The 25,163-nt window shown below is 38.4% G+C and overlaps 1 protein-coding gene across 8 annotated transcripts in view; it reads right to left on the reverse strand.

Moving 5' to 3' along the window:
- C9H7orf25 (chromosome 9 C7orf25 homolog) overlaps positions 1–25,163 on the reverse strand; it is a 324,697-nt gene that overhangs the window by 80,413 nt on the left and 219,121 nt on the right. For 7 of the 8 annotated variants that reach the window (XR_009565151.1, XR_009565145.1, XR_011377686.1 and 4 more), the window contains one exon: positions 1,401–1,601. The exons of the other annotated variant lie outside the window; for it this stretch is intronic. The gene's annotated coding sequence lies outside the window, so the exon portion shown is untranslated. The remainder of the gene's footprint in view (positions 1–1,400; positions 1,602–25,163) is intronic. 8 annotated transcript variants of the gene reach the window in all.

Below are 25,163 nucleotides of genomic sequence, written 5' to 3' on the forward strand. Positions count from 1 at the left end.
TGCCAGCTCTAGACCTCTGCTGTTTAATATGGTTGTCATTAGTCATACGTGGCTACTGAGTACTTAAATATGGCTAATCTGAACTGGCATGCACTGTAAGTGTAAAATACACACCAGATTTTGAAGTTGTAGTACACAAAAAAATGTAAAACATCTCATTCATTTTCTTTGCATCAAATGCATGTTGAAATGATATTTTGTTTCTATTAGATTAAATAAAATATGTTATTAAATTTAGTGTTGCCTGTTTCCTTTTACCTGTTTGAATGTGGTTACTAGATCATTTAAGATTATGTGGCTTACTATTGGACAGCACTACTCTAAACTACTGTTTTCTGTTCGGCTTCTGTGCCTCATACAATGAATTGGCAATTGTCCCAAAGGGACAAAGTAACTTCAGATGTGGAGCTTACTTCAACGTTCTTCTCTTTTCCCAAGAAATGTAGCCCCTCAAGTTCTGACTACCTTGGTTGCTCTCCAGTGCCTTAAGACAGTTGTTTTCTTCCTTTCTTCCTTATTTTTTTTCCTTTCCTTTCCTTTTAGTTTTTGGTTTTGGTTTGATTGTTTTTAGTTGATCTTTTACAGTTTTCCTGGGCAGCGTGCAGTCTAACATTGCCCATATGTCAACCTGAAGCCAAATTTCCCCATTTGATTATTTTTAAAGGTTTTTAGCAGATGCTATCCATGTCCCCATATATCCCTTGGACACTATCATTCAGTGTGGGACAAATAAATGCTAACTGCCGGTATCTGTATTACTGTGCCTGCAGACATGTTATGGAATCACAGAATTTTTCTCTGCTTACTCACATGGCAGGCTGGGGGTGTCCAGAAATTAACAACCTGTGTGAACAGCCTCAACCAAAGGCTATTGAGAGTAGTTATATAAACACTCCAGTGTCCTCTTCCCCGAGGAGAATAACACTGAGGCCTGTGTTTTGCACTGGTTCCTAGGTTTCTCCAGGAAACGAAACTCTAGTTGTCCAATGTGGAATCTGTTCTAAAACACACCCATAACTAGCTGACTTTCTTGCCCTGTTTTACTTATCCAGCCTCTTCTCGTGTTCCCCAAACTTACCTTGTAAACTTTTGAAATATTGTCTCAAAATGTGCTTTTATGGGAACCCAAATTAAAACAAGTTGGAAGTACCCTTCCAAAATTCACCATCTTATCTTTTGATTCCTTGAACCTAAGAATTTAACTTAATGTTTTACTTTTTAAAAGTTGACATACTACAATGCATATATCTTAAGAATACAGTTTGAGGAGTTTTGGCAAATGGATGCACTTGTGTAATCTACATTCCAATTAAGATATAGATCATCTATCATCTCAAAAATTTCCCTTATGGCCTTTTCTAAAATTCAATGATGATGATAGAAATTAGGATGGTACATACCCCACGTTGTATATATTCTTACGTCTTTCTTCTTTCTCTCAACATGACATCTGGGAGGTTCATGCAGTCTTTTAGGGAATAAAGGTGTTGTTTTCCTCTGCATTGCAAGTATTCCAGTGTATGAGTGAATATACGACAAATTCTTTGTTGACTGTATGAGTCTTTTTGAAAACCTATGTTGTCATCCTCCTGGATAAATACCTAGAAGTGAAATGGATAGAGCATAGGGTAGATATATGTTTACAATTTTTTAAAAAAGCAATATATGTTTTCCAAAGTAAGATATGAGGTTTCCAGTTGCTCTGCATCCTCACCATCATCTAGTGTTGTCATTCTTTTTAATATTAGCCATTCCAGAGGACATGGAATTGTATTTCACTGTGTTTTTAATTTGCATTTCCCCAATGGCTACTGATCAATTTTCATGTCTATGATAGCAATTTGTATATCTTATGTTGACAAGTGCCTGTTTAAATTTTTGACCACTTATATATATTTATATATAAATATATTCTTATATATAGTTACAATATGTGAATATTTTCTCCAGTCTGTAGCTTGCCTTTTTATATTTTAATGGTGTCTTTGAGGAGCAAAAGTTTTCGTTTTTATAAAGTTGAATTTATCATTTTTTTCTTTTATTATTAATGCTTTTTGTATTCTGTGTAAGAAATCCTGTAAAGATATTTGATATTTAAAACCAGTTGTTGCTACGGTAGAAACCTTAATTTTCCTGAAAAGGCTCTGACTTGGAATGTTCCTCCATTTATTGATGTCTTATGTTGCTTTAGGTAAGACCTTCTTCTTTTCTTAGTTCCAGCCTCATGGAATTCAATCTCGGACACTCACCACTTGGCTGGTGGCCTAATAGTGCTCCAAACGATTTATCTCATCTTTGTCATTAGCAGAAATTTCCCCCAGATTCTGGCAATGATGGACTGTTGGTAACTTGCAGTTTTCTCTGTTGTTCTGAGTGTTTATGTTTTCCTGGGTCTACAAGAGGTAATTTAGCAGGAAGTTGGGAAAGCAGCTATTTTATAAAAATATACATCTTCAATCAAAATTGTTTATATAAAAATGGATGACGATTGGATTAAAAAGAAATGACAGATTGTAACCTAAATTACAGAGTGTTTTAATTTAAAAATGCCAGGCTCTTCCAATGAGTATTTTCAGGCAATAAGTGACTTGCCTCGAGTCATAAATTAAATAGGCAATTATCTCTATTTGTTTAGGAAAAGATGGTCACCCCTGGAGAGAAAATAACTTGCTATTTTCTAGGTTGTGGTAGAAAGCAGACTGTATTTCCCTCTTTAAAATAATAGCCACGGGAAAAAAAAATAAAAATAAAAATAATAGCCACGGAGTTTAACTTTGGAGACATTGAGAATGACTTTTCCATCCTTTAAATGTCAAATGCCACTTTCAGGGTATCTTCTTAAGATCTTCCTCTAGGCGTAACTGCCTTAGGAACTAAGTAAAATTCTGTTGCCTTTAAGGTATAAGCAGAGGCTCAGGACTCTGTAAACAAAAGATGAATTAACCAGTTAGGGAAAAAGGAGAGCTTGCCAAGCAATAAAGCCAGGCCAACTCTCAAATAGCTCAGCCCTCACTGGTATTTGTCATTAGCCACGTGTAAGCCACTTCTCTTGTCATCCACGAAAGGATGGCTTTTCTATAGCTCACTGTAACAAATAGCTGAAAAACGCAGGCATTTCTTAGTAAATAAATATTTCAGATTTATAGTGTGTCTCAACGGGACTTTTTCAACCTGTAAAACATAATTTATGGCAAATTCTAATGGTGTTTCTTGTTATGGCAAGCACCACTTTAGAGAAAGAAACAAAGACAAAGAGAGGGCCCATAATATGTCCAAGGTTATACAGCCATGAAGTATCAAGTCTGGAAGCTGAACTGTGGTCACTGGATCCAAAACGGGTCCCTCACTAACCACCCTCCACCAGCTGTATCTAGAATTTCATCCTCTGGGACATTTTTTTTGCCCAACATTGGTTAAAAAAACAAAAACACCCTAATGACTGGAACCGTAAATTGGAACAGTGCTAAATGAGGTGGCTTCCTCTAAGATTTAACGCGCGGATATAGGCCTCCCAAAGATTTGACATAGCGCCTAAAATTAACATATTGCTCAGTATTCTGATTAAGGCACTGAAGGTCTCTTAAAATGCAAATATTATCTGGCAGAGGATAATATGTAAAATAATGGCGAGCGTTAGTACTCTACTGAAATGATTTCTCAGATATTAGATGACAATTCATTTAGCAGGGCTCTGAGGAAATGATAATATATCAGGTAGTTTTATTAAGAGAGGAGTAATTGAGCAAGAGATGGCATGCTGAGGTGATGCAGCTTTGGTAAATTTTTCTAGTCTTTCCTGTTGATTCCTTTATTTTGTTTGTTTATTTGCTTTTATCTAACCAAGGAATCATGGGATAAGCCCAAAGCTAGCATATCATAGAGTAAAAAATCAGGAATGGAGGGCTCAGCAGGAATTGGAAAGGTCTTGTCATTACTGTATTTCCCGGAGCTCTACTGTTGTAAATTATAATTAAAAAAAAAAAATGTGACTGTCAGGCATTATTCTCCTGGAATGGTGAATGTGGGAGAGGCCTGTTCAGAAGTACCTGCTGAAGAACCCAGAGTAAAATGGAGCCATTTATGTTGAGAACAAAAGCCAACTGGCTAGCACAGGTGCATTAAAGAAGAATGAAACTCCACCAAAGGACACCAGCCAGCTCCCAAATGCCAAGTCTGTTCACACCATTTTTGGACTTCTTTGTTTCCCTGATTCAACTACCCTGATCTAAGTAAGGAAGAAGACCACTTGGCGATCAATCAGCTGAAAAAGTCAAATAACTTACATATTTACCCCATAAAAACCCTTTAGTCTGTGAGGAACTTGGAACTCATTGCTCCCATAGCTTTGAGCTTCCCAGCTTACAGGTTGAAACCCTTGCAACCAACTCATCTTTCTGCTTTGTTTTACTCAGTCTGCAGAGTTTGGTTTTTGACAATGGCCTATACCCCAAAGTTACTCCGTGCACGTGTGTTGTCTAAAATACATGGCTACAGACCAGTCTATTGGACAAGCTGTGGTGGTGTGGCCTATTCCCATTGGTTTGTGGTACACTAACCAGAGGAGCTGTTCCAGACCAGGCGTCCAGGGGGCCATTTCAGGGATCATAGTGAAAGTGTGAAAGCACTGGAAGATGAAATGGGCACAGGACTTGGGAAAGATAAAGGGACCAAATAGGAAGAAAGATGAACTTTGCAACTTTATGGTTGTTTGATATGGCTGGGCAAAGACCCTACCGTACACACCGCCAACTGACCACTAGGTCACGAGCTGTAGGCAAAAGTGGCTGATGTTCATGCAATGCTACTTTCATCTTTATTTGCTATACTAGAGGTTTTTTATTCAAAAATCATCATTTAAAATATCCTAAATAGAAAGCAACTTAATCTCAAGAAATAATCTACTTTCTCTTAAAATAATAAAAAGTCTAGCTATTCAACCAAACATACATACTCAAAGCCTCATAGGTTTCAACACTGAGATTCTGCATTAACTTGTAAGATATTTTTCAGGCATGAAATTGTATGATCTAAACACATAAGTCATCAAAACCAAAATTTTACTGCTTGGTCAAAAAGAACCTCAAATATCATCTGATGAGTTCTCCCCAAATCTGATGCTTTAAATCGAAACTACACTTCCATAACGGTAGTGAAGGGAACTTGCCTCATCCCATTCCTTCCAGGGATAAACTTCATTTATTTATAGCTTCCATCCATTAGCCTTTGGTCTACGCCTTGGTTGCCTAAAGACAGCTCCATTCCTTTATTTGAAATATCTAAATATCAGTTATCAAATTTTTTGAGGCTCGAATAGACCAAAAGTTAAAATTCCTTCATCAGTTCCATGTATGAAAGGACATTGGTATAATTTTGAGTAATTTTTTTCTTCCTTCCAATGACCCTTCTGAAAAAAAATTATACTTTTCACATATTGGACATGATATTGGAGAGTTTTTTTCAACAGCCTTAAGACTTACTATGCAGAATTTCAACTATAAAACTAAAATGCCTTTTAAAGGTATAGTCATCTCACTAGACGGCCACTAGTTATCTTTAAGAATGTGACCTCCTAAGCAAAAATAGTATTATTATCTATAGGCCAATATTTCATAGATTTAAAGCAGAATAGCTTGCTTATTCATTCAATACATCAATCTTCCTTCTGCCGGACTTGTGCTTTGTCTTGGGGATCCCGTGGAAAAGAAGACATAACTATACCCTCAAGGAAATATTGGGAAAAAAGACAGGAAAACAAGCAATACAGTACAGTGTGTCAAAGGCCATAAAAGGAGATGTGCAGTTCTACAGGGGAAGACATCAGCCATCTTAGCAAGTTATGGCGGCGAGGGGACAGGTGTCAGAGGAAGGGTTGTGGGGTTTAGCTGATGGAGTGGCCATGGAAGTGTTGAAATTGGCAGAGTTGCATGGTGTGGAGAAGATCTTCCAAGAAGAGGGGCTGTTGGGACAAAGTTTTGTAAAGGAGAGAAATGATACGACCAGAAAACTGCAGTTGCTTTTACACGTGACCTGAAATGGGGAGGAGCACGAGGAGAAGAGGGAGAGAGAAGGTGAGGGTGAGAAAAAGAAGGGAAAGGGCTTCCCTGGTGGCGCAGTGGTTGAGAGTCCGCCTGCCGATGCAGGGGACGCGGGTTCGTGCTCCGTTCCGGGAAGATCCCACGTGCCGCGGAGCGGCTGGGCCCGTGAGCCATGGCCGCTGAGCCTGCGCATCCGGAGCCTGTGCTCCGCAACGGGAGAGGCCACAGCAGCGAGAGGCCCACGAACCCCCAAAAAACAAAATGCACTGGCTGCGTAGCTGAGAAGCATTACAGAGCAGCTTGGTGCAGGGCTGAGTAGGTGTTCAGGTGGGGGACTTGGTCTCCTGCTCTTTCTTGGTCAATTTCTGTCTCTCTCCTTCCACCTTTCAGCTCTGCTTTTCTCTGTTCCCCCAGCCCCTGAAAAGGCTCTTTCTATAAGGTGGCAAATCTGTGAGTTCAGAAGGAAAGAATGCCTCTTTTCTGGGAATGCCAGCACGATCCAGAGAGAGCGCTCATTGGCCAGCTTGAGTGATATATCCATCTGTAATCCAAACACTGTGGACAGGGGAATGCAGAATGATGGGGAGCTAGGTCGAGGTCATGTGTTCACCCCACAATGGAGGTGAAGGAGGGGGGGTTATTTCCACTCTAACACATGGAGCAGGTTCTTGATAAGAGAGTTTTTTGGGAGTTTTTTTGTTTGTTTGTTTTAACACAAGACAGAAGATGTGATGCCAGACAGGCAAAAAAAATCAACAGATGTCCACTAACTTTTTTCACACAAACATAAAGTCTGTCTGTGTGCCTCCCAGTTGAGGCCTTTTACCTTTTTATTTTTTTAATTTAACTTTTATTTTATATTGGAATATAGTTGTTTCACAATGTCGTGTTAGTTTCAGGCATACAGCAGAGTGATTCAGTTATACAAATATATATATCCATTATTTTTCAGATTCTTTTCTCATATAGGTTATTACAAAATATTGAGTAGAGTTCCCTGTGCTCTACAGTAGGTCCTTGTTGATTATCTATTTTATATATAGTAGTGTGTATGTTAAACCTATGTCACAGTTATCATCTTTGGTTCCTTGATTAGTTATCCCATTGATCAGATATCTTCACTTGGAAGGAAACATTTCTCTGACTCCTATATTCTCTTTTTCCTTGTACAGATTACTAACTCCATAAGCCAATCAGAAAAAAAAAAAAAAAAGATTCTTTAAAGGACTGATTCTCCAAGTGTGATCCTGGAGCATGTATATCAGCTGGAAACTTGTTAGAAAAACAGATACTCTGGCTCTATCCTAGACCCGCTAATGCAAATCTCTGGGCTTGGGACCCAGCAATCCGTATTTGCTCAAGCTGTGCAGGTGATTCTGAAGCCCATTTAAGCTCGAGGACCACCACTGTCCAGAGAGAATTAAAAACCACTTAACCATTGGCCACTTCAGAACCGCAGAGGGAAATTTTTCTTAACAGACCACCCTGGGGAGCTCTTTTCTGATCATTTTGATTCGGCTGGTCTGAGATGGTGCTTATTCATTTTTATTTTCCCAGAGTTCCACAAGTAATCCAAATGCATACTCAAGTTTGAGGGCCACTGTTGGAAAAGGATAAAATGTCTAAGGTAAGGTTAGCGGCTAGATTTCAAAGTTTAAGGTAAGATTGGTGGCTGAAATTATGTGTGGGGACAGTCACCATAATTCAAGAACCTGCACCCCTATGTTCATAGCAGCATTGTTCACAATAGCCAGGACATGGAAGCAATGTAAATGTCCATCAACAGATGAATGGATGAAGAAGTTGTGGTACCTATATACAACGGAATACTACTCAGCCATAAAAAGGAATGAAATAAGGCCATTTGCAGCAACATGGATGGAACTAGAGATTATCATACTAAGTGGAGTAAGTCAGAACAAGAAAGACAAAATACCATATAATATCTATCACTTATGTGTGGAATCTAAAGTAAGGCACAAATGAACCTATCTGTGAAAAAGAAACAGACTCACAGACATAGAGAACAGGCTTGTGGTTGCCAAGGGGGAAGGAGGGTGGGGGAGGGATGGACTGGCAGTTTGGGGTTAGTAGATGCAAACTACTACATATAGAATGGATAAACAACAAGGGCCTACTGTATAGCACAGGGAACTACATTCAATATTCTGTGATAAACCATAATGGAAAAGAATATAAAAAAAGAATGCATATATGTGTATAAGTGAGTCACTTTGCTGTACAGTAGAGATAAACACAACATTGTAAATCAACTATACTTCAATGAAAAATAAATCTAAAAAAAGAAAAAGAAAAAGAGAACAGCCCATGAATTTGAACAGATTGGAAACTGTGTGGCCCCAGGATTTGGAAGCAGCTTGTGCAGAAAGAAGTCAAGAAGCTCTTTCAGATAACGTGGCATGACTCAAGCCATACTTGGAAAGCAAGGAAGACAGAGGAGCCAGGATTCAGCGATCTGAGAGGTATTGGGAAGAGGACAGGGCAGAGAACAGGAGGAGAGCGTTTGAGCAAAGGCACTAGGTGATTGTGCAGTCAAGAGGCAGAGCTCTAAACGGCAACAGATTCTACAGACAGGCTAAGGATAACATACACATTTTCTAAGATCACAAGTCAGTTGTTTCGGCCCTCCTGACACATGGAGAACAACTCTTCAGCAGTGTCATCTTGGAATAATGGAAGGCGAAGACACACACACCCTTCAACAAGTGTCTTGGCAGCTTCGGTGACCTCAACATATATTAAACATGCCAGCAACAAGTGCTTGCTTTCCTGAGGGATAATGACACAGAGAAGGGTGACCAGCTGTCTTCCCTCTCCCAGAGGAAGTGGGCTTAAGTAGCAACACAGGGGATGCAGGGCAGTGTAAGGAGATCCTTTCTAAAGGGAAAGTCCTGAGATCAGACACAGCATGGATTACAGCGGGAGGCTAAGGAAGGTTCTTCCCCAGAGGGTGCTGCCTGCTAGAGTGGTGCCCCTTGCACTCAGAGCTGCTTTTCTCCCTTCCCTGAGATAGTCCTGGATGTCTCTGCAAAATCCATCCAAAGCAGCAGATGTATAAAGGTTTCTAATGCATGGATTGCCCAAACATCGAGGACTTGAGGGAATGAGGCAAACAGAGCCTGTTAGGTTTAAACAGTCCTCTGAAGGATCCTCTGGGAACTTCCTGACAATCCAAATTAGAGGATGAAATCCGTCTACTCTTAATGAAAAGGAATGTCCTCATTGGTGGATAACTTCTACTGGCTTTTAATCATTTCACTGCCTTTTAGAATTTCCACCAAGTGTTCATCGTGGATGGAAACTGAAGGGGAAAACTCAAGTCAGTCCTGCTATATGTTAGCTCTGCTAGAGAAAGCGACCTCCTAAAACTCAGAGGGACTGGAATTTACTTCATAAATTGCAATAAGGGGAATGCCATCCATTTGGATTCTCTCGGGAACAGTCTAGGACAGAAAGGACAGTGAGAGATTCACAGTTGGTTAGACATCATTCTTTGGCACATTGATACTCTGTTCATAACTAGTAAGATTGAGAGGAAACTATTTACATCATGGTGTCCCGGTAAGAACCAAATGGATTACTGAATCCTCAGCATGGAACACTGTATCTCTATGATGCTGCTGTTGCTAAACCATGGAACCCTGGCTCATCCCCCAAACAGGCAAGTCTTAATCCAGGATCCTGAAGGATCCTGAAGCAAGATCTGAAGGAAGGACAATAAAATAAGAGAGGAGAAGAAAGCAGCAAGACGCATACGTGTAGGAGCTGAGTCAACAGCACACAGACTGCCGGGGTGCTGGGTCTCTAAAGGTACTACCTACTATTGCTATCATCACCACCTTCAGCACCGACCATTACCTACCATGTATGGAAGACTTGCTGTGTGCCAAGGACTGAAGTGTAGTCCATCACCTCTGATCAACTAACTAGTGAGTGGCAGATACTAGATCCGAACCAAAATATGCCCAGAAGCCCATGCTTTTACACCCTGAAAGATGATGAACACAGATCGTCCCAAGTGAGACGTGGCTATATATTTACCAACAAGTTTTTAAACTGATTTTTGCTCTCCTCTGTATTCCTTGTGTACTTTTTCAATAAACTCTCACTAAATGAGGTTCCTTAAGCTTGTCCTCATTCCTGGAAACCTGATGGAGCCTGAACACACAACTTGAGATCCTTCATGCCTCTGCTCCAGACCTTCTCCATCTAGCGGAGCAATCCCTCAGTCACTAGCTGGGTCCTAGACATCTCAGCACCCGCATGATCTTTCATTCTTATAAATCTCCAAGTATTGCTTTAACTGCACCCCACAAATTTTTATATGTTATACATATATATGTATATTTTATTCCATTCAAACTATTTTCCTAAATCCCCTTGAGACTTCTTCTCTGACCTATGGACTATCTAGATGTGTGTTGTGTAATTTTCAAGACTTTGGAGATTTTACTATTATCTTTTTGTTATTGATTTCTAGTTTAATTTCACCAAGGTCAGAAAACATTCTTCCTATGATTTTATATTTTTTGATTGTTAAGTTTGTTTTATGACCCAGAATATGGTCTATTTTGGTGAATGTCCATGTGCACTTGAATGTGAATTTTGCTGCTATCGAATAAAACATTCTATAAATATCAACTAGATCCATTTTCCTGAGGTGTTACTTTGTTCTACCTCACTGATTTTATTTTGACCTGTTTTTTGACTACTGAGAGAGAAGTGACGTGGTCTCCAACTATAATTTCTCCTTTTATTTCTATCACTTTTCCCACTTTTTTGAAGCTTTTTGTTAGGTATCTAAGCATTTAGGGGTTCACTTGGGTTTTGTTTTTTTTTTTTTTTTGCGGCACGCGGGCCCCTCACCGCTGCAGCCTCCCCTGCCGCGGAGCACAGGCCCCGGACACGCAGGCTCAGCGGCCATGGCTCACGGGCCCAGCCGCTCCGCGGCACGTGGGATCTTCCCGGACCGGGGCACGAACCCGCGTCCCCTGCATCGGCAGGCGGACTCCCAACCACTGCGCCACCAGGGAAGCCCCACTTGGGGTTTATCATTATGCAATGTCTCTCTCCATCCCTGGTAATTTTCCTTGCTCTAAATCTACTTTATGTGATATTTATATACCACATAAATTTTCTTCCTGTTACTGATCGCGTGCAGTATCTTTTCCATCCTTTTACCTTTATCCTACCCATACCATTATTCTAAAGTGGGCTTCTTTTAGATAGTGCATGGTCGGATCTTCTTTTCATCCATAACAATAATCTCCATCTTTTAACTTATATTTCATGTGATTATTTTATATTTGGATTTAGACCTGTCATTTTGATTTTTGTCTCCTGTTCGTTTCCTCTATTTTTCATTCCTCTTTTTCTCCTTTGATGCTTTCTTCTGAATTATTTGAATTTTGGGAGCATTTTATTTTCATTTTTCTGTGGAATTTTGACTATATTTCCTTGTATAGTCATTTTAGTGGTTGCTTCAGGGATTATAACAGACAAACTAAACTTTTCACAGTCTACTTAGGACTGATATTCTCCTGTTTCAAGTGGAATGTTGAAAACTTCCCATCACATAGGTGTCTTTATTCTCCCCCATCCTTTGTTGTAGTTGTCATATATTACACCTACACACTTGAAAACTGTTATTATAGACAATGCTATGACATTTTCTCTCAACTGCATACATGTTTCATACAACATAAGAGGAAAAGATGGGCTTCCCTGGTGGCACAGTGGTTGAGAGTCCGCCTGCCAATGCAGGGGACACGGGTTCGTGCCCCGGTCCGGGAAGATCCCACATGATGCAGAGCGGCTAGGGCCGGGAGCCATGGCCGCTGAGCCTGCGCGTCCGGAGCCTGTGCCCCGCAACGGGAGAGACCACAACAGTGAGAGGCCCGCGTACCGCAAAAAAAAAAAAAAAAAAAAGGTGTTGTTTTATTCTCATAGTATAGCCTGATATGTCTTTTTAGTCTCTTCTGAAAACATTTTGTTTTACCACCAATGTAAAGCTATTATGCTTTATGTTGCACTTGGTGTGGTTAAATTCAATCTAAAGTCTTTGACAAATTTCACTAGCTGAGATTACAGCTTTCTTTCTTTTTTTTCCCACCCATCTTTAAGACCTACCATACTGACATTTTCAACATCAAGACTTCTGAATTCACAGCTACCTCAGGACATAAACACCTTATAGACAATGTAACTTACTAGATGACCATAATTGTATCATCATATTCAAAGAGAGTTATTATCCTTAAATAAAGTGACAATTCACCTATTTAAATAAGACCAGATTGAATGAAAAGTAGAGAAGGGGAAGAAGGATCAATTTTCCACAGAGGCCAACAGTAAGACGTGGTCAATGTGAGATCGCATATGGGACGCATGATCTGTACTACAAAGGACTGGAAGCGACTGATCAGAAGAACCAATAGTAACTTGCAGGTAGTCTTTTGATACCATAAAATAGAAGAGTAGATGATCAGATTAATATTCACATTATTATTATATTATGTAAAATAATTATTATGTAAAATAATAATCCACAAGCTTCAGAATCCCTTCTGCTCTACGTGATGAATGTCCCCTTTTACATCCAAGATTTTGAGCTCTATTCCCAGATTCCTGCCCACCAAGTATAAGGGTAATTTTTGCACTTACTTAGCCCCAAAATAAAATTTTTACTATATTCATAAGAAAGGTCTCTGATTTTTTTTTTATGCCAAGAATATTTGACTGCTTGGATTTTCTTGGTATTTTTTACATTATGGTAAGCAGATGATCAATACTCCATGGTCATAGTTTGCTCCAGAAATCACTGCATATGTACACAAAACTAAGCAGACGTTTAGAAGCTTCTTTCTCATGGTAACACTGTTTGCAGAAAAAACCCCATACAAACACAGAAGTGACAACATAAGATATGCATAAGAGAGCAAGTGTCATGGGCAAAATAACAATCCCCCAAGGATGTCCATGTCCTAATCTTTTGAACTTGTGAATATCTTCCTTTATATGACAAAAGAGACTTTGCAGTGTGTTTAAGTTAAAGATACCTTGAGACAGAAAGATTATCTTGGAATATCCAGTCGGGCCCAATGTAATCACAAGCTTCCTCATAAGAGAAAGAGCTGAGAAGGTTGATGATGGAATCTGAGGTGAAAGTGCTGTAGCCAAGAGCTAAGGAATGAGGGCAGCCTATAGAAGATGAAAAAAGCAAGGAATGGATTCTCCCCTAAAGCCTCCAATGGGAATGCTGTCCTTGATTTTAGCCCCATAATAACCATTGAGGACATCTGACCTCAGGAACTATAAGATAATTAATTTGTGTGTTTTAAGCCACTAAGTTTATGGTGATTTGTTATATCATTAATTGGAAACTAATATACTAAGGTTCTGGAGTAGGATCTACATGAGGGAATCACGGTGGATTATGAAGTTGACTACATGCATCACAGTTAATTTGCCAGAACCAATGGTTCTTTAGGAATCTCTGTGGAAGAAAAAAGAGAGAGATGATAGAGATAGAGATAGAAACAGAGACAGAGAGAGGGAAGGGGATAGAGAGGAGGAGGGAAAGGGAGAGAGAAAAGAAAAAGGAAGGAAGGGAAGGAAGATCATTTTGTGAAAGCCCTAAGGTCAGCTGAAACTTCAGACTTGCATTTGATTTCATCTGTTTATCTAATTTGAATATAATTTTCTCTTCCACACTTCCCTCTATTTTTCTTGGCTTCTCCTTTGAAAGTCAGAGATGAAATGTTTTCATTCAAATAGTATTTGAAAATTCACATAGAATATTTCATGCTTTCCTAAAAGATCAAAGATAAAGATTACCTGTAAACTTCCTTCAGCTTATGAAACAGATCAAATTTGCCTCAAGGTGACACCTAATTAAAATTATATTTTTTTAAATTTGAGTTGAATATTCTTGCTTTTCCTTCTTTAATGAGATTTTAAAGAAAGACTTCCATGTATATTAAAAAAAAGTTAGCATAAAATATGTATAAAAATAAATTTAAACATGTATAATAAAAATTAACATAAAAAATAAAGACTTCCAGAGAAGAATACCAAAACCAGCATAGGCACATAGCATCTCCAGCTCTCAGATTTTTTATTTAAATGATGAATGGAAGTGAAAACAGAGATCAGCCTCCACCAGCATTGGAACTGCCATCCACATACTAGAAACGTCAGGGAATATAGTTAGCAGGAAGTAGTATAAATCAGACTCCATTCCTGAGAAACAGCAGCTGTCTGAGAAGTAATCAGAGAAGATGCTAATAAAACTCCTCTAAGGTCTCCTAACTCAGCAACAATATGAGAGCTAGAGGTGAGAAAAGACCATGGGGCATATGGTGCCCTGTGCCACCTGGAAGCCACCGAAGCACTGGAGGCCACAGTGGTTGGGGTGATTGGCGTGAAGGGAGAACATGATTGACCGTCTCCTGCCTTTGCTTATTCCTAGAGTTTGGGCCATGCTAAATGGAAAACTGGTTACCAGAAGAGCTTGTGCCCACCTTGTGTTTTTTCAAACTCCGTGAAGGACTATTAGAATCAAAGTACTCTGTGATTGTCAAGTGATGGCTTACCCACTTTGCTAGGGTTGGGGGATGTCTGTAAACTAATACGTAAGTACAGTAAATGTCATCTTTTTTCTTCATTCTGGATTCAAAAATTTCATGAAGATGCTTATCCCATTCTTGGGATAACTATAACTCATGTTTAACCATAGTCCACTGTGTGAAGATGAGCACAATGAGAAAAGCATCAACTGTCTTCAAAAATAGTGCATATCAATGAAAAAAAAGGTTTTCTAGGAAAACAGAGTAACTTGCTATGAGGAATAGGAGGAAGATATAGAGAATTTCTCATGTTCAATTCTAAATGATTGAAGAGGACATTTTATCTTTGAAACAAATTTGAGCAGCCATGAATAGGGCTCAAGGGAGTCGGCAAAAAGAATGAAAATATATACGGTCTAGTTGAGGGATTATAAACAAAACAAGTAGAGTGTGATAGATTAGCTTTTGTAAAAATCACATTGGAAAACTAGTAGACGTGTATGAGAAATCTTAAAGTTACATGGAAAAGATAAAAAGAGGAAAATAATAAATAAAAGGTAATTGCCTCTACTACCATTGGCTGATATATATGAACAGTGTCTTAACTGTTAGCTGAGCAGCCTCTGTCCTGTTGAATGATTTAATAACTCATTCTGCAATCAAAGCAGGGATGACTGTATTCCAATTACAGACAACATTCTTGACAACCTCTCTAGCAGAACCCTGGCAGTGATGAAGGTCTGAACGTTATGGATTATTGTTCTTGGCCTGCACTTGATCAAGGGTGAGAAAGAGTTTAACCATAGATCACACACCCAATTTGAGGACAATAAATTTATCAGGAAAAGCAAATTGGGTTGTGAGTCGACTTTTTAATTCATGGCTGAATTGAAACCATAAGTTGGCTACAAATACTAGAGTTTGGCAAAAATCAATGAAAGCATTCTGTGAGAATCAATCACCTATATAGGACTTTCAATAAGAAGTATTGCAAGTTTTTAAAGATCGGTGCTATAATCCTTTTATCAGTAAAATGTATAAGCCTCTGTGTATGTGTATATATATGTATGTACATACGTACGTTCCAGAGCCAGTTATTAAACATTTACCAGCACATCACTTTTTGTAGATAATTATATCCTAAAAGTTGATAAGAATTCATTGAAAAAAACTAACTGTATAAATAAATGCAAAAATACTTACAGAAATATTTTATTTGATAAAATTGATAGCAGTATTTGATTTGTTAATTGAAAACAACTTATTAAGTAAAGAATAATTTAAAATTATATATTTATTTAAATAGTATATATTTTAAAATATAATTATATACATTTCAACTTAAATATTTAAGACAATTTGCCGTTTTGGGGGGGGTGCATAAAGTTAAGGCTATCTCTTTTTTTTTTTTTTTTTTTTGGCGGTTCGCGGGCCTCTCACTGCTGTGGCCTCTCCCGTTGCGGAGCACAGGCTCCGGACGCGCAGGCTCAGCGGCCATGGCTCACGGGCCTAGCCGCTCCGCGGCATGTGGGATCCTCCCGGACCGGGGCACGAACCCGTGTCCCCTGCATCGGCAGGCGGACTCTCAACCACTGCGCCACCAGGGAAGCCCAAGGCTATCTCTTTTAGAGTGTGTGCAATCATTAAAATTCCCTTTTCTCTTTCTTACATAAATCACATCAATTAATGCCAAGACCTCAAGGACATCTGTGACCCAATGTACATAACTTGCCCAAGGTCACACAAGCAGGTAAATGACAGAGCTGAGGTTTGACCCCAGACAGTTTGGACACACAACCTGTATTCTTAAGCAGTGCACTGCCTTGATTCTCCTGTGCAAGTGCTGGAGAGCAGCTGACAGACCACGAGTGTTCATCATGCAGAAGGCATTAGCCAATATGTCTGACAGAGGCACAGGAGGAAGAGGTCTTGGGGATATCTATTACAAGAGTCACTATAGCTTTACTTTATAGCAGCAATAACTAGTTTAAAGGTATTATAAAAATCTCAATTCAAAACCACAATATGATACCACTTCACATACACTAGGATGGCTAACATCAAAAAATGGAGAAATTGGTACCCTCATACAATGCTGGTAGGAATGCAAAATGGTGCAGCCGTCATGGAAAATAGTCTGGTAATTACTCAAATGGTTAAATATAGAATTACCATATGACCCAATAATTCCACTTCTAGGTATCTGCCCAAGAGAAATGAAGACATATGTCCACACAAAAACTTGCAGAAGAATATTCAGAGACACATTATACATGACAGCTAGAAAGTGAAAACAACCCATATGTCCAACAACTGTTTTAAAAAATCTCAAGAAAAATATTAAAATATATGTTAATAAATATAACATGAAACACACTTGTTCTATGTGAAGAAAATGCTATAACTTTGATGAGGGACATAAAAGAAAATTTGAAAAAAAAGGGACTTATGCATTTGTGTAAACAGAATTTTGTGCTTTGTGAGTGCATAACGTGTTGGAGAATTTGATATTATAAGCAGATTAAATCTTCCCAAGTTATTTTAAAATTTTAAGTAAATTATTTCACTAATTTCTGTAAAAAGCTCATCTTCCCGTTTCTGTACTTGTTAATAGGATTATAATGTTTACTTGAAAATTTTAACTTTGAGAAATGTCTTGTAATTAAAAAAAAAGAATAAATAGATTTATTCTACCACATATACAGTATTATCAAGTTTCAGTACCTGTATAAGTATGAAGAAGCAGATATTTTGCTTAAACAGAATAGCTCAGGAACATAATTCAATGGTATGTGATTAAATTTGTATACAAAATAATTGGAGAGAGAAACAATTGTTGAATAAATTATGACAACTATTAAAAGGTAATATTCAATTATTCTCTCACACTGTACTTTAAAGTAATTATGTTACAGATAGGTTAAAAAATTTAACTTTTCTAAGATATAAAGCCATAAAAGAACTAAAATGAAGTAAATATAGGTGATGTTAGTTGAGTAAGAGCCACATAGAAATAAAAGCTATAAAAGAAAACAAATTAATGTGTTTATATATATAAAAAAGTAAATCTTCTGTACATAAAAAAGCATTATAAAATTTTAAGGTGAAATTGCAAAGAGGGAAAAATTTGTGCAACAGATAAATGCTTCCTATCTGTAATATATAAAGTGCTCTTACACATCACTTAGAAAAGGACAACTAAAAATACTAATAACATATAAAATTAAGTTATTCAATTAAAAAGTCCACTTATGAAAGCATGTCATAAACAAGTAATAAATGAAGTTTTTTTCCATAGGTTGAAAAATTTTAAAGGAATGATAATCACTGTTATCATGTTCAAAGTAAAAGGGCATTCTTAAAAATTTTTAGTTTGACTATCAATTTCTATAACCACTTCAGAGAGAAATTATCCTAAGGGAATAAATAATGATGTTATAAAACTAACATAAAGATATACATGATTGTATTATTTATTTTTACCAACAATAACTAAATAATGCAAACTTAATGATCCCCAATAAGGTACACGCCCAAAAAATTATGGTAAAACCACATGGTTGAAAGTTACTAACAATCATGGTTTCAAAAAATTTAATCATACGAGAAAAAGCTCATGATATGTCAAGTCAAAAACTTTACCCACATGATTCCAGTTATTTTCTATGTGTACATACCCACACACACATGTGTGCACACACAAAAGTACCAAACCATGTGTATAAAAACACTCACACATAAACTGGAAAAAATATATCAAAAAGTATATGATGATTAGCTCTAGTCAATGGTATCATCGATAATTTTTATTTTCTCCTTTGTGTTTAAAATTTTTTCCAAATTTTTATAGTAAACCTATTTATTTTATAAGTGGGAATTAAGTTATTAAGATTAAAACATAGTTTTAAATTGAAGGCATCGCATAGAATTGTATAATTGAGTCATAAATATTCAATCAGCAAACATTTATTATTTACTATGTGCCCTGCCCTGTTCTTGGTGCTGGGGATACAATAGGGATAAAACAGACAAATTTCCTCCCCTGTAGAACCTTACATCCTCAGAACAGATCACACAAAAACATCTCCCTGAGACTCTACTGCCAATGCAAGTACGTTTCAGGGGCTAAAGCAGCTAGCACTGAGTGGGAAATCTTATCCTAACTCAACTAACTCAGCAGGCGTTCTCTATCTGTGTGAACATCGGTTAACTGTGGACCACTCATAGATGAGCCATACATTTCTGTCCAGGTGATCTGGTACCTGACGCCATAACGGAAGTTATGGGTGATTTAAGTCCAGACTCATCCTCTTTCTAAAATTCAGAGGTGGTAATCCTGATTTTCCAAAGCTTGGCATTTCAAGTGTCTGTAGCTTTATAGACGATTTATAGCATTTCTCCTACGTGGTTTGTGCAAGTTCATTAGTAGTCTCAGATCTGCAAAGACATGCTTATTTACAGCCAATGGGGGCAAAAAGTACTTATTCTATCAACTCTGTGTCTTTTAAATAAATTCAGTAATATCCACATTCGTTCATCCACATTAGATTCTGAATTCTGGAGGAAAGGGACCCCGCAGGGTACTCTGAAGTTTGAACAGACACTAACTTAAACACATTAATTCTTAATAAAGACTCTAATGCTTCAGGATGATTAACGCCGGGTTACTCAGTACATAGTAGAGAACTGTGCACGTTATCTGATTAACGACGTACCTGGGGTGGTATATAAATACTCTTTTACAAATTTGTCCATACACGCTTCGCTAGTCGTGCCGAGAATCGCGTTTCCAGACTATTTACACAAAATAAAGATGAAGCTGCCAAAAGAAGTGTTTTACTCTTGGTTGAAAGGATGTATGTATATTATCGATTTGTATATTTTTGTATCGCAGTCTATGTTACTGGAAGGGCACAACATAATTATAATATGCATTTCTCTCTTTTGTGAGGATATAGTCATGGAAAGAGAATATTGTCAGGGCTAGATCATTTCTACATCAACACATATATTGGATTTGTGAAGGAATGGCTTATAGTAACACATTTTATTTGTTCTCTTTCCCTTTCTCAGAAAAATAGATTTTCACTATTCTAGTTCAGTCACCATTTTGTTTAATTAGGACACGTGCCCAATCATTAGGAGATCCAAGAAAGGTCCCAAAGTCTACACAGAGCTCAGAAGACAATCATCATCTGAGTTCCTAAAACCAGTATTTTCACCTTTTTTGAGCATCAAAATCTTCTGTAGAGCTTTTCAAAACAATTTCCTGGGGCTCATTCTCAATGATTACCGTTTTAATAGATTTGACTGGAACCAAGGATTGCTATTTAAAACAAACAAATGAAACTCACATGGGTGATTCTGATATGTCCTGAAGGTAGAGAGCCATGATCTTGAGACATAATAATAACTTCTCAATGATCTTAAAGATGATTTCAGAAAATTCATTGTTCCTATAACAGAGTTTTCCCATATAACTTAAATATATCAATTTGGTTCAACTCAACCAATATTTATCGAGAATCTATTATGCACAGGTCACCTTCCTCTGATTGGGGAATACAAGGATATCTACAAATAAACAGACAAACAAAAAACCAAAAAGCTATTGCACAATTACCTTAATAATTAAACTTCAAGGGAGAAGCTGGTAGGATCTGTAAGAGAGAGAAAAGGTGCTATGAGGGTTTGAAGGAGGGAAAGGTCTCATCAACTCCCATAACATCTTTATTAAAGATGTATTTGAGATAGACATTGAAAGGTTGATGGGAATTTTGACAAGCAGAAGTTGCAGGGCAGGCCAGGGCAGAACACTGCAGGAGGGAGGAATGGATAAATATGGAACAAACTGACCAGAGCTTCAGTAGAAAAAATAAAGTGGGAAAGTTCTTTTGGGAAATTGATTCCATAGGCAAGAACTCAGTCCAAGGAAATGAAATAAATTCCCTTCCCACTATAGGACTTAATGACAACTGATTTTCAAAGAAAGAGCTCAAAATAAAGGAATAGTAAACACAATAGAATTAATTGGGGAAAAAAGGAGATTGCAGTTAAAGAAATAAAACAAGGAATAAAACAACAATATTAGAAGCTATAATAAACAGAACACCATGCCTGAAATTTAATTATTATAATAAAGGCTTGAGATACAAGAGTTAGTGCAGAGGGCAAATATAAAAAAATAAAACATTAAGATAGATGATACCATGTTTTGTTAAATCAAAGGTACCATCAACTGTAAGACACACCATTATTTTATGTACCACTCAAAATGCAAAAATGCACTGCAAATCACATTATGATGCAAGGCTGTCTTATTTCTTAGAATTTTTGTATTTACTGAAGGAGCTCATTTAATCTTAGACATTGATTGTTTTACATCACATATCCTTCTGGTGCATACAAAAAGGATACATTATCAAGATATATAACCAGATAAATTAGTTAAGACATTCCTAGTTCTTCTCATGGTGTCGAATTGCTCCGAGTCCCTTTTCAACTCAGAGTTGTTGATGTCTGTGTTTTTTCTGTTTAATACTCAGTAACACAATGTAACACAGCATTACCTAATTGTGAGTGCTACCGCTTAGTAAGAAAATACGCCATTGAGTCATTCCGCCATTGATGAATATTTGTTTCAAAGATAATCTAACATATACATGGCAGATGTACCTGAATTAACAATTCAAATAATAGATTTTTGAAGATGCATTCAAATTGTAAGGAAAAACTGTCCATGAAATAAGATATACTCTGACTGAGAAAAAAATATAGAGAGAATTTGGATATGAGAGAGATGCTGATTAAGGCATCACATTTCAGAAAAAGGCTGTATGGTATGTCACTGAAGTGTGTGGGGCTGGGAGTCAGACCCCCAGAGTTCAAACCACAGTTCTTCCAGTTACCATGTGTCTTCCCAGGCAATCTGTGCTACCTCTCTGGGGGCTCAGAGTGTACTCATCTCTCAGGGGTGTCGTGAGGATTAACCAACTGTCAGTAAGTGTGTCTCTAGCTGTTAGGTACCACTGCCATAAAAAAACAATCAGAGTTCCACTCTGGGAAACGTGGAGTAACAGGGACTGGATTGACTCTCCCTCCTGACACTGAAAAAATGGACCAACCATATGAAGCAAAGGTTTTCAAGACATTAGACCCCCGGGCAACAAACCACAGTGATCCCCGGGAGACTGGTAACAAGATGAGCCCTATCACTGCCCCACTTTTCTTCCTGGGGAGAGTTTCTAGGCTGCAGTGTAGAAGAGGGGACCCCAGGCCAAGCAGAGGGGTTTCCCTGAGCTGAGGAGATTGAGCTGGACATCCGGGAGGCCACGTGCCCAGAGGACACAGGGCGGAGTGCTGGAGAGGAGAGCGCTGCCTCATGGTGGCTCTGGAGATCTGCAGGGCGCCCCCTCCTGCCTGCAGCTGAGTAGGGCAACACACGCACTACAGGAAGGGACCCGAGAACCACTGAAAGGATTAGAGGAAATCATTTCTGAGGATCACAGAAGGCCAGAAATTGTCCCTGTTCCCAACAGCCAGATGGGAAACCTCAGAAACCATGGGCCATCGGGTAGAGTGCTCTGCTGTCTCAGTCGTAGGAAAAAATTCCCTCTAGACTAAATGCTGCTCTGGGCCAGCCTAACAAATCTTACAAGCAAGACCCCAAATGTTTCCAATTTGTTCAATGTTTCCAAATAACTCCTTTGGTTACATGTCTGACCAAATCTGCTGCCTATTTTTTTCAGTTGAATTTTTTGTTTTCTATTACTGTTTTAAAAGTTCTTCATATATTCTTTTTATCCAGTTTTATTGAGACATCATTGACATATGACGTTGTATTAGTTTAAGGTGTACAGCATAAAGATTTAATATCCGTATATAACGCAAAGTTTACCACTGAATGTTTACTCAATACCCGTCACTTCACATAGTTACAAACTATTTTGCTTGTGATGAGAAATGTTAAGATCTACCCTCTTAGAAACTTTCAGATATACAATATATGTATTTTTGATACAAGACCTTTCCAGATACATGGTCTGCAAATACTTTCTCCCAGTACGTGGTTTGTATTTTTATTCTCTAAAGAATGTCTTTCAAAGAGGGCAGAAGTTCTTGTTTTCATAAATTCCAATGTACACATACACACACAGTCACACACACACAAACGTTCATAGCAGCTTTATTTGCAATAGCAAAACTCTGGAAATGCCATCAACAGGTGAATGGAAAAATAAATGTTGGTATACGCCTACAATGGAATACTAATCAGCAACGATTCATATATGCGACAACATGGATGAATCGCAAAATAATTATGCTCAGTGAAAGAAGCCAGACCAAAAAACAGAGGGTACACTGTATGATTCCACTTATATACAACACTAGGAATACAGGAAAACACGCAGAACAGTGGTTGCCAGGGAGGGGGAGGTGGGGACATGATGGAGCAGTTACAAAGGGGACAAGCACACATTTGGGGGTGATGGACATGTGTATTACCTGGGTTATGGGTTATGGTGATTATTTCATAGGAATAGAAATATTTTCAAACAACAAATTGTACGCTATAAAGACGTACAGTTTATTGTATGTAAATTATACTTCCCCCAAAGCCCTAAAAATTAGTTCTTCAGTCATCTAAGCACAGAAACCGAGTACTAAAAATGGTGAAAAAGATCAAGCTATCCCAGAGGACATAACATCTATGATAATTTCTTTAAAAGAAAAAGTAAAGAATTGCAAATCGTTACAGATGTGATCACTGCTATAGGCTAGTTTTGGGTGCCATTGGAACGTGACCTGGATCCAGCCTGAGCATCTGAGAACGGTGTCCCTGGAGAAAGCACATCTGGCTAAGATCAAGAAAAGTTTACTTTGTGAAGAGGAGTCAGAAGAGTGTTTTGGAAAGAAAGAGCATGTGCAAATGAGGTTTTCCTTTACAGTGAGCTCAAATTTGCTTTAGAGGAATGGTACCAGACCTACGAAACTCAATTCAGATGTTTAAGGGCTTGGCCAAAGGCACACGCAGAAGTGACAAGGACTAGACAAAACCTAAACAGCTTTATTTGACCGATTTGATCAAAAAAAAAATCTGTATAATTTAACCATCTGAGCTGAAAAAAAGAAGAGTCATACTACCGCTGGGAAAATACAGGAGACACAGGCAGAAGTCCCCAAACATCTTTCTTTAAAAAACAAAAAAAACTTCCAACGGTTTAGCAAGTTCTTTTTTTTTTTTTTTTTAACATCTTGATTGGGGTATAATTGCTTTACAATGGTGTGTTAGTTTCTGCTGTATAACAAAGTGAATCCGCTATACACATACATATATCCCAATATCTCCTCCCGTCTTCCTCCCACCCCCCTAGGTGGTCACGAAGCACTGAGGGCTTAGCAAGTTCTTACTGGATAAAATCCAAACACATTTTCATGACATACAGAGCCTGCATCGTTTGCTCATGACCTACTTTTCTACGGTATCATACAGAACAACTTCCGGTCACACCTTGGACTTTCAAATGCCTTTTGCTGTCTTCTGCCTCCACCAGTACTGCTCCCTCTGTGACAAAGCTTGCCCTCACCTTGCCCGGGAGCCACACCAACCACTGGATAAAGACTCCTCCACGGAGGGTTCATTGGATGGGGCCACCTGGGCCCAGGTTCCCTGCTATCTCTTGGCCAGCACAGAGGATGTGTTTCACCAAACCTGCCCACATCCCTGTCATTTTTCAAACCTCAAAAGAAATTATAAAAGAGAGATCTGGAAGTTAAGCACCTTAAAACTGCAGCATTTCATGGGTTGATGGGCAACAGTGAATTCCCTGGGAGAGAAAGAACGTTTTGGAAGAGCTGGAATTCACGCTGTGAAGCAGTGATTTTTAAACATTTTTAAAGATGGAGGCCTGTTTTTCCCATGAAAAATTACTTGAGATTCCAACATATAATATAGATTAAAGTAGAACTTTATGAGTCAAAGTTTAATTTATAATTTCACATTTGTAAGGGCAATCAATAAGAAAAACGGGGCAGTTTAGGGAAAAGCACATTTTGGTACCTAACACATTCGAGTATGTGTGCTTTTTTAAAGCACAATTTTATTAAAAGCCTTTAATGTGTTCTTTAAAAAGCCATTCAAACATTTGCAGACCCTGAAGCAGTCCTGAACCTGGCTTGAAAATGACTGCCTTAAATTGGGAGGAGTAGGGCTTAGACTGGAATCAACGGGCATTCAGGGAATTCAATGGTGTTGCTTGATTTAAGCCTGGGTCTTTCCAATTTTGAAACCCTGTACTCTTTCCATTGCATCACTGCTCCCCAGGCTTTGTGAATTCGCCCTGAGGAGTTTCAGACAAGCATTTGCCGTTCCGAGTCTCTAATTAACAGACCAGAAAATGCACTGGCAGAGGCAGGGGAGTGGAGGACCCCGACAACTCTGCACTCTGCAGACTGCTTTGCTCTCCTGTGAGGCATGCCAAGCCCCAGTCCTGCAACCCTCCAGGAAAATGCATTTGATGAGGCCACAATGAGCTGGGCT

Source organism: Globicephala melas, chromosome 9, assembly GCF_963455315.2.
Source record: "Globicephala melas chromosome 9, mGloMel1.2, whole genome shotgun sequence".
NCBI lineage: Eukaryota > Metazoa > Chordata > Mammalia > Artiodactyla > Delphinidae > Globicephala > Globicephala melas.